A 7,248-nucleotide genomic window follows, 5' to 3' on the forward strand; every position below is an offset into this window, starting at 1 on the left:
ACATGTTTAGACAAAAACAGAGACAACTAGGTTTGGCGTGTTTGTAGAAGGGGAAGTGAAGTCCATTGAGAGTTTTGTACCTCACATTAGTGCTAAAAAATGCTATCACTTTAGTCCCCACACTAGTAGATACCCCTCTTATGGAAGAAGACAAGGATCACAATTTCTACTCCCCCTAGACGTAGATAACATCAAGGAGGATTTCCTTCGACTCTTTTGCAACCTTTCTTTGCGCCATGAAGTTCTCTCCTATCGACATCCATTCATCTCTTGACGTATCCCATGGACGGAAGAAGAATTTTTCGCCTCTATCCCAAAAGTTGATTCTTCTTACCCACCTATTTCCGGGATGGAATGTCTTGCATATCTCAAGGCCTCTGATGATATATACCTAAGAACACTAGTTGAACACCATTCACCCACCTCACATCCTCATGTCACTCATTCACCTTCCATCACTTAATGTTCCTCGCCCTCTACCTCTTCAAAGAACCATTGAGTTTGTACTTGACCTTGGCATTTCTCCTATGCTTCATAACTATCTAAAACCAACTGGTGAAGAAGTAACACCCAAGGACAAGCCACCTGACACTTTTTTCATTTTTTTCATTTTTTCCTTCTCAAAATTATCCACATCCTACATTATCTTCCAAAACCATCAATTTTCTCACATTCATTTACTTGGCATCCCGCCGTGGGAGGACAAAGAAGAAATCGTATGCTCGATTAGGTTTTAGATCTATAAGGCTTTGCTCTCATTCCACTAAGCTACTTCATAGGAAATCTTGGTGCTTAATTCTGTTTGGTGGTGCATTTCATGTTAATTATTTGTGGAAAGACCCACAATTTTTTCGATTGTTGATATATGGTAAACTGCATTTTAATACATATATATTAGATTAAGTCTAGGGAATCTGACTTTAAAAGGCCCAAGTTTTCGTACAATACCAACTTTCTGGAGTATAGGCCAAACAAAATTTTCAAACTTAAAAAGAGTTTTCCAATTTTGTTTGGGGGTGGCGTATTTTGGTATTCATTTCAAATCATGTTGCCACCCTAAGCCTGTCATGTTTACTCCAGTAGAGTTTGTGTTAGTTAGTACGTACCAGTTTAATTGTGCTTCATATTATCATATCATCTTTACAATATTTATGTTACAGGTACTGTCAATGTTTGCCACGTTTCTATGGTAAATTCTTTCCTTATCTCTTTACACTTTGAGGACAAAGCGTTCGATTGTTTGAGGGTGGGATAGAAATATTTGCAAAAATTAGACACTTTTAGGATGTAAATTACGCACTTTTATTTATAAAATGTTAAAAATTATAAAAATTAGTTAGTTACATAATTTAATTGTGCTATTGAATTGTTTCATGAACCCCCTTCTCCCAAATTGTTTGGGGGTGGTATAAAAACACGATGTAAATGTTAAGCACATATTAGGTTGTATATTACGTATTATTTGTCTTAAAAATAATAAAAATAAAAATAAAAATAAAAAGTTTATGCTATACACTTAGTAATATTGGTATTGTTTCTTTCTCTATGCTCTTAATAATCTAGAAGTCTCACGTAGCTTTTGCATTAGAATAGTTTTTATAAACTTAGGTTAATATATAGGTAATAATCTTTGCATTTATCTATAAATATATTACATGAGTATCTATGATTGTTTGGCAGTAAGTTTATGAAATCTAGGCTAGAGTACTTATTCTACAAATTCTGTGAGAATATAGCCTAAAGTCTTATATGAGTGAAACATTTGAGAAATGACACAAGGGAGAAGTATATTCCGAATAGAGAAATCACACGTCCACTTGCTTGACCACTATACCATGTCCTAAGAGAGAATTTAGGCCCTTTTTGGATCGATATAGCTAGAAATTCCGACCTAAGTATATTTTCCGCTAGTCGCCCCACTGAGCCTTTCATAAACCACAAATCATTTACCCTGTTATAAAACAAAACAAAATAAAAAAAATTCAACCTACCCAATTTAGATAAGTCTGAGAATAGGATGAGTGAAGAAAAGAGAAGGGAAAAACCTGTGTAAACAGAAATTAGTTAGTTGCTTCAGAAAAGAAAAAGAAAAGAAGTTTCCATCCAAAGAAAAGAAAAGAAAAAGCAAAATAGAAATAAAATAAAAACTCCAAAAATAGAATAAAAGGAGTCAAAAGCCAAAGAAAAAGAAAAAGAAAATGGCTAAGGATGGAAACAAAGTGTAGAAGCAAAAGTAAATAACAAGGTTTTCTTTAGTTACATAATATGAAGACTCTATTATCTTAGACTTGTCCTGTCACACCCCGAATTTCGACAGAATTCGAAAAAACATTATTTGTTTCCGACTCTTCGATCTCCGAGGTGCGACACACTCTCCATTCCCAAAAACCCATAAACAGTTTAAATATGCGGATAATTAAAACCAATAAAATTTTTAACTTAAACAACAGTCCTATTCATTTCAAAAATAATTTACAAATGAAAATGCAAATAACATTATCTCAACTGAAAATCTATATCACCTCAAAGGAAAACAAGACACATCCTGAGATGCAACGCTAACGCAAACCACAAGCCGCAACCAATCTTCTTCAACATTAAACCTGTCAAAACTTATCAACTATGTTCATTGAATGAACACCCCCGATAAGCAAACATGCAAATCGGGTCAGCATTATAAACAATGCTGGTGTGAGTAGCTCTAAAATATAACATATAATTATACATATATATACACAATCCCTACGGCAGTTAGTTCCTCCACCGAGGCGCCTTAACTTTCAACGACAAATACAACATCCTTAAGAATAATAATTAAGGCAGGTAGTTCCTCCACTGAGGCGCCTTAACTTCCCACTAACCACACAACAAACTATACACATAATAAATAAGGCATGTAGTTCCTCCATCGAGGCGCCTTAGGTTCAACTAAACAAATAACCAACCAAACATATTATATACATTCATCTATTTAAAGATACATCATTAACCAAGATATTACCATAATTATATTATTTTAGGCTTTCTTTTCGTGTCCCTAAAATCACGTCGTATCTATGTCTTACCTAGTTTCCCTGGCTACCACAATCGCAAACCCAACGCCGAACATGTACATCCACATGCCTCCCTTACATAATGAGCCACTCCGTGCGTAACCACCCTGAGCGGGATGCCGCACACCAGGTAAATCCTCACACGGAAGCCAAATCTATGTAAGCACCGCCACTATTCGGCATAAAATATTGCGCATCATCGTTCTATTTTGCGAACGGAATAATCAAACCACTTATTATTACGCCCGGAGGACGCCGAAGGCCATTCAAGCTTAACCGAAACGCCGTATGGGAAGGCCATTCGATTAATCGAAACGCCAGAAGGGCCAATCACATGAGTTGTGGTAGTCAGGTTCTAGGATTTTCGTTATGTAATTTATTCAGGTGTCATACATTAATGACTCATAAACATTCCACTATATCACGTGCAGGTCAATTACCTTATTGCACTAAGCCATAATATTTAGAAACATCTCAATTATATCTCATAACCACTTTCATTCTTTCACGTGCCAATATATTATTGCACTACACCATACTCCCGTGGGCAAATATTCACCAATACTATATTAGCATCTCACATATAAAATAATGGAGTGTATATACATTTCTCCAAGATATTGCATTAATATAAATATCCCAAAGATATTATCTCATGTCACAATGCTTCAACGATCACATACATTTTATTATAACGTATTAGGAATATAATATCTCCTAATATCTCAAATATCGTCGCGTGTCAAAAATACACAACATCAAGGTCAAATCTTTCTTAGATAATGACCACCAAATTATACAAGCTTCCACAAAGATTTTATTACTATATGTGTCCATATAATATACACATAAAACGTAGCACAAATAAACAGTCCACAGTCCACAATCAAAGCCCAATATATATATGTTTTACCCACTACTCACGTCAAATCTAAATTAGATAATGACCAACCAAGTTATACAATCTCAACAATATTTTATTACTATATTTATCCATATAATCAAATAGGTGAAAAACTGGAAAAGTCAACACTCCCAGTCAACGGTCAACAGTCAAAGTCAACGGTCAACGGTCAAAGGTCAACCCATCATGGTCAAGGTCAAACTCAACATGTCATGGTCAAAGTCAAAGTCAACGTGTCCTGGTCAAAGTCAAACTGTCGTTTCCGTGTTCGACAGGTTCAGGGTCATAGCCATGGTTCATGGCTAAGGTCAAAGGTGCACGGCTCATGGGCTCATGACCAAGGGTAATGGTTCGGACCCAACTGGCCAAGCCCAAACCTTAGAACCCGGAAGTCTAAACATTGAAAGACCCAAATAGATCTATTTTAAGTCCAATGGACTGGCCCCAAGCAATATTAGAAACTGGCCCAAAATAGTTAAGTGATCGGGCCCAAAGGAAACTAATTAAACTGGTCCAACACACAAATGGTTCGGCCCATCAATTTAACTGAACTGGTCCACAAATTAAAACCAAACCGGGCCCAATCAAAACTTAATTAAACTGATCCAAAAATAACTTAAAATCGGGCCCAACCAAATCAATAGAACCGGCCCACATAAAATTAGAGCTTTTGGCCCAACCAAACAGCTAAGGCCCAAGCCCAAGAGAAAAATCTTGTTCATCATCTCCTCCACCAACAAACCACCAAAATCCGCCACCACCTCCTCCACACAACCACCCAATCCAACCTAGCGATTTTTATGTGGGGTGAAAACCCCACGACTTTAACTCACCAAGCAACCCCCGATTTCGAAGAAACAAATCACTTCCAAATTCTTAGATCTAAAATCGCGACCGCCATTAATGGCTTCTCTCCGAGCTCCAATCGACAGCCCCCAACCATCCCCACTACCACCATACATCAAACACCAACCCACAATACCACAAAACAGTTCAAACACAGAAAATAAATACACAAAAATCAAAGTCCTCAGTTTCACAGTAACGCCATGGTTGAACCGTGAAAGCTTCACAGCCACCCCCAAGCTCTCCACAGCACCACACACGACCCCCATCATCATCAAACCCAAACCAAATAAAACCAAACCCAAGAACAGCCCCAACCACCGGTTCGGCCACCGCCATTCTCGCGTCCTTGAAGTTTCAAGCAACGCCCAAACTCCCCACTACCACCGACAGTTCAACATACATCCACAACCCATTAAACTCTAACATCACAGTATATAACAAAAAAACAGAGTTTAAACAAGACCATCAGGACGATTTGTCCCTGTGGCTTGGCGACGCCATTGACGTCTGTCGAGGTTCAACAGTTCCAAGTACAAACTCTAAACATATCGACATAACTAAAAATTATATAAACACTGGTCGGAAACACTCAACAGTAAAAAAATACGTAAATACTAAACCGACGAAAATCATAGTTTTAGTAGTGGTGAGAGATAAAATCTACTCACCTGTATAAACAGAAACACCACGAATCCCTCGTAGTCCGAACCGTCGCGTTCCATCGCTCGAGCCTCCATTTTTAATTATTTTATTATTCTCTGAACCCTATTTTCTAGAAAAATGTGTTTATATACTTGGGTCCGAAACCCAAGCCCAACACCGACTCGGGCCCAAAAACCAGGCCCACATATCCCGAGTCCGGTCCGACGAATTTTGAAAATAAATAATTTAATTAATTAAATAGAAAAATACGTATTTTAAAATACGGGCGTTACATGTCCCTTTTGAATATCCATTTCCTTCCTTCTTAAACCATCTCCTAATCCCCGCAACACCTAATAAAGACCTCTAGCTCAATTAGGAATAGGTTAGTGGGATAGTAAGTGGCAGATGTGTTTGATCAACTTTGGCTTCCTTGTGTGTCATTGAGATTGTAAGGTAAAGTATGCCCACTGCACACTAGAGTAGCAAAACTTGAGTGGAAAAATCAGAGTGATTTTTGTCTTGACTTTTATGTGAGAACCTACTTAAGGACGCTATTCCAAAGTTTCAGAAACGGACTGTATCTGCATTTCATAGCATTACTCATTGTATATATGTTTATTAAGTAGATGATTGATTATTATGCATATATTAGGTTAGGTTTCGACATGATTATTCTCAGTATTCATTGCTAGTAAGATGTATAGATAATTGAGACATAAATAAGGAAACAATAGTTTTATTTCTTAGTCGATTTGTAGTATAGATGAAGTTTGTGAGTACTTTCAATTGAAAACTCTCACGAGGCTATAACTCATCCACTAGGGAATTCCTAGTGGTTTAAGGCCTTGTTGCGATATGGTCAATGCAATCGCGACTCAAATAAAACGAGTAGATAGAACCCCATTTTTGGTCACTTATTCTAATTTCTCATCTTTGCTTGAGGACAAGCAAAATGCTGTTTGGGGGTGGTTTGATAAGAGCCCAAAACTGTAGTTTTAACCCCTTAACAAACGTACTTTTAGACCAATTATGTGAATAATAAGTAAGAGTTAATATTGATTACGTGTTTTTATGCATTTCAGGCTTCAAAGTCCATTATGTGCAGAAATGTGCCACTTTAGCGAGATAAAGGAGCAAAGGTCAGTTGCTAAGGAGTTATGTGATTAAAGACCAATTTTCAAGAAGACAATGCCTTTGTAAAGCCCGGTCAAAAGCTGAAAAGTCAAAGTCCACGCGGGCAGAAACAGTGCACAAAGTCAGTAGAACTTCCGAAGACCATATCTTTGGACTCAGACCTCGGAATTGGGCCTACCTTATGTCAAAACGACCGGCTCGAAAAGAGCTTTCCAATGGTCCAAGCCTTGGCCCAATCAGAGGAGCAAAAGTGGACGAAACATCTATTGAAGCCAACTACAGCTGAAGAGCCCATTTTGGACTAAAGAAATTGGGTTTTGGGCCCGATTTTCCGGCCCAAAATATGGCTCCAAGCCCATGCACGATTTTTGGATCTGAAAGTATAAAAACAAAAGCTTGACTCTTTGTTAAGGGTAGTTAGGTTAGGAAGCTAATGTTAATGGAGTTTAGGGTTAGAAAAAGATAGATCTAGATTAGTTTTTAGATCTAGATCTAGTTTTTTTTTTTTACATTCATTCAATTAGTTAGTTTAGAATCATATTTTAGTTTTTAGAATAAAGTATTAGTTCTTCATTTCAATTTAGATTATTGCTTAAATTCTTATTTAGATTTAGTTGTCTTAAATTCATAATTAGTTATTCACAATCTTAGTTCTAAATTAGT

The 7,248-nt window shown here is 37.1% G+C and overlaps 1 long non-coding RNA gene across 1 annotated transcript; it reads right to left on the minus strand.

Moving 5' to 3' along the window:
- Nucleotides 1-2,416: 2,416 nt before the first annotated feature.
- LOC147503596 (uncharacterized) lies at nt 2,417-5,556 on the minus strand. Its single transcript, XR_015220215.1, has 2 exons — nt 5,475-5,556; nt 2,417-2,620 (listed from the first exon to the last, which is right to left on the minus strand). It is a non-coding gene; the product is annotated as an uncharacterized LOC147503596 (long non-coding RNA).
- Between the last annotated feature and the right edge of the window lie 1,692 nt (nt 5,557-7,248).

The sequence above is a fragment of the Coptis chinensis genome, chromosome 4 (assembly GCF_015680905.1).
Source record: "Coptis chinensis isolate HL-2020 chromosome 4, ASM1568090v1, whole genome shotgun sequence".
NCBI classification, from domain to species: Eukaryota; Viridiplantae; Streptophyta; class Magnoliopsida; order Ranunculales; family Ranunculaceae; genus Coptis; species Coptis chinensis.